Below are 2,500 nucleotides of genomic sequence, written 5' to 3'. Positions count from 1 at the left end.
GCACAAAGGGGAAAACTGCACAAGGAAACCACGGAAATGAACAAACTTTTGTGCCATCAAAAAGAGAGGAGCGGGCTCGTCCGGGATTTGAACCCGGGACCTCTCGCACCCTAAGCGAGAATCATACCCCTAGACCAACGAGCCAAGGCAACAGAATGGCTGTGTGATGCTTTGCTCGCACCACATTTATTCAAGCATTTCAGTAAACCTGAAGTTGGAGGGGCTGCTATCGCAACACACTAAGTCCAACTCACCAAAGTGGAAAAGGAGGAGTTCTGTCAAAAGAGGGCAAACGGGCTCGTCCGGGATTTGAACCCGGGACCTCTCGCACCCAAAGCGAGAATCATACCCCTAGACCAACGAGCCGACCGGGTAAACCCTTGTCGTTTTCCCCTTGTGCCTTTTTCTAGCGCCAACATCAATTTTCTTTGCACAGTTTTTAAAACCAGGGCTCATCCGGGATTTGAACCCAGACGAGAATCATACCCCTAGACCAACGAGCCGACCCCCCATCACTTACCCATCTGGGACTGGTAAAAAATCTAGTACTCACTTACCAATCTGCGGTACTCGGAAGAAAAAAAAAAAAAAGACTCGTCGCCAAACACTGCCATCTGCGACAGCAAACAGACTGAGGAAAAGCTTTTCCATGCTTGCCAACAAGGCAAGTCAAAAGAACTCCCGGCAGGGCTCGTCCGGGATTTAAACCCGGGACCTCTCGCACCCGAAGCGAGAATCATACCCCTAGACCAACGAGCCAAACTGCCGCTTTCGCCGTCGGCTGGAGCGTCAGACTGCCTGGCCTTTGCAGGCTGTGTGGTGTTGGGCCATTGGCGCATAAAAGCCAAGCGCAGCTATCATCACGATAAGCTAGGGCTCGTCCGGGATTTGAACCCGGGACCTCTCGCACCCTAAGCGAGAATCATACCCCTAGACCAACGAGCCGACGACCCCATCACTTAGGGTTAGGGTTAGGGTTAGGGTTACCCATCTAGTGGGATCTTTGATGCCGCCTCTTTGACTCAGCCTCCCTTCCAAAGGCACAAAAGTCTCTAATCTGCGGTACTGCGACAGCAAACAGACTGCTGATAAGCTTTTCCATGCATGACTTGCCAGAAGGCAAGTCAGAAGAACTCCCGGCAGGGCTCGTCCGGGATTTGAACCCGGGACCTCTCACACCCAAAGTGAGAATCATACCCCTAGATCAACGAGCCGATCGGGACAATGAGGCACCAGGCCCCCTTTTGAGACCTCCCTTGAGTCCCATACTGGGGCTAGAAAAAAGCACAAAGGGGAAAACTGCACAAGGAAACCACGGAAATGAACAAACTTTTGTGCCATCAAAAAGAGAGGAGCGGGCTCGTCCGGGATTTGAACCCGGGACCTCTCGCACCCTAAGCGAGAATCATACCCCTAGACCAACGAGCCAAGGCAACAGAACGGCTGTGTGATGCTTTGCTCGCACCACATTTATTCAAGCATTTCAGTAAACCTGAAGTTGGAGGGGCTGCTATCGCAACACACTAAGTCCAACTCACCAAAGTGGAAAAGGAGGAGTTCTGTGAAAAGAGGGCAAACGGGCTCGTCCGGGATTTGAACCCGGGACCTCTCGCACCCAAAGCGAGAATCATACCCCTAGACCAACAAGCCGACCGGGTAAACCCTTGTCGTTTTCCCCTTGTGCCTTTTTCTAGCGCCAACATCAATTTTCTTTGCACAGTTTTTAAAACCAGGGCTCATCCGGGATTTGAACCCAGACGAGAATCACACCCCTAGACCAACGAGCCGACCCCCCATCACTTACCCATCTGGTACTGGTAAAAAATCTAGTACTCACTTACCAATCTGCGGTACTCGGAAGAAAAAAAAAAAAAAGACTCGTCGCCAAACACTGCCATCTGCGACAGCAAACAGACTGAGGAAAAGCTTTTCCATGCTTGCCAACAAGGCAAGTCAAAAGAACTCCCGGCAGGGCTCGTCCGGGATTTGAACCCGGGACCTCTCGCACCCGAAGCGAGAATCATACCCCTAGACCAACGAGCCAAACTGCCGCTGTCGCCGTCGGCTGGAGCGTCAGACTGCCTGGCCTTTGCAGGCTGTGTGGTGTTGGGCCATTGGCGCATAAAAGCCAAGCGCAGCTATCATCACGATAAGCTAGGGCTCGTCCGGGATTTGAACCCGGGACCTCTCGCACCCTAAGCGAGAATCATACCCCTAGACCAACGAGCCGACAACCCCATCACTTAGGGTTAGGGTTAGGGTTAGGGTTACCCATCTAGTGGGATCTTTGATGCCGCCTCTTTGACTCAGCCTCCCTTCCAAAGGCACAAAAGTCTCTAATCTGCGGTACTGCGACAGCAAACAGACTGCTGATAAGCTTTTCCATGCATGACTTGCCAGAAGGCAAGTCAGAAGAACTCCCGGCAGGGCTCGTCCGGGATTTGAACCCGGGACCTCTCACACCCAAAGCGAGAATCATACCCCTAGACCAACGAGCCGA

At 52.4% G+C, this 2,500-nt stretch overlaps 10 non-coding genes across 10 annotated transcripts; all 10 read right to left on the bottom strand.

Moving 5' to 3' along the window:
* Nucleotides 1–72: 72 nt before the first annotated feature.
* TRNAP-AGG (transfer RNA proline (anticodon AGG)) lies at nt 73–144 on the bottom strand. The gene has a single exon. It is a non-coding gene; the product is annotated as a tRNA-Pro (tRNA).
* Nucleotides 145–294: 150 nt separating this feature from the next.
* Nucleotides 295–366, bottom strand: TRNAP-UGG (transfer RNA proline (anticodon UGG)). Its single transcript has one exon. It is a non-coding gene; the product is annotated as a tRNA-Pro (tRNA).
* Nucleotides 367–687: 321 nt separating this feature from the next.
* Nucleotides 688–759, bottom strand: TRNAP-CGG (transfer RNA proline (anticodon CGG)). The gene has a single exon. It is a non-coding gene; the product is annotated as a tRNA-Pro (tRNA).
* Nucleotides 760–873: 114 nt separating this feature from the next.
* On the bottom strand, nt 874–945 carry TRNAP-AGG (transfer RNA proline (anticodon AGG)). The gene has a single exon. It is a non-coding gene; the product is annotated as a tRNA-Pro (tRNA).
* Nucleotides 946–1,142: 197 nt separating this feature from the next.
* Nucleotides 1,143–1,214, bottom strand: TRNAP-UGG (transfer RNA proline (anticodon UGG)). The gene has a single exon. It is a non-coding gene; the product is annotated as a tRNA-Pro (tRNA).
* A 142-nt stretch (nt 1,215–1,356) lies between these two features.
* Nucleotides 1,357–1,428, bottom strand: TRNAP-AGG (transfer RNA proline (anticodon AGG)). Its single transcript has one exon. It is a non-coding gene; the product is annotated as a tRNA-Pro (tRNA).
* A 150-nt stretch (nt 1,429–1,578) lies between these two features.
* Nucleotides 1,579–1,650, bottom strand: TRNAP-UGG (transfer RNA proline (anticodon UGG)). Its single transcript has one exon. It is a non-coding gene; the product is annotated as a tRNA-Pro (tRNA).
* A 321-nt stretch (nt 1,651–1,971) lies between these two features.
* On the bottom strand, nt 1,972–2,043 carry TRNAP-CGG (transfer RNA proline (anticodon CGG)). Its single transcript has one exon. It is a non-coding gene; the product is annotated as a tRNA-Pro (tRNA).
* Nucleotides 2,044–2,157: 114 nt separating this feature from the next.
* Nucleotides 2,158–2,229, bottom strand: TRNAP-AGG (transfer RNA proline (anticodon AGG)). Its single transcript has one exon. It is a non-coding gene; the product is annotated as a tRNA-Pro (tRNA).
* Nucleotides 2,230–2,426: 197 nt separating this feature from the next.
* TRNAP-UGG (transfer RNA proline (anticodon UGG)) lies at nt 2,427–2,498 on the bottom strand. The gene has a single exon. It is a non-coding gene; the product is annotated as a tRNA-Pro (tRNA).
* Nucleotides 2,499–2,500: the final 2 nt, after the last annotated feature.

Source organism: Leptodactylus fuscus, chromosome 6 (assembly GCF_031893055.1).
Source record: "Leptodactylus fuscus isolate aLepFus1 chromosome 6, aLepFus1.hap2, whole genome shotgun sequence".
NCBI lineage: Eukaryota > Metazoa > Chordata > Amphibia > Anura > Leptodactylidae > Leptodactylus > Leptodactylus fuscus.
The sequence above is the reverse complement of the archived record's forward strand: the minus strand, read 5'-3'. Positions and strand labels throughout refer to the sequence as shown.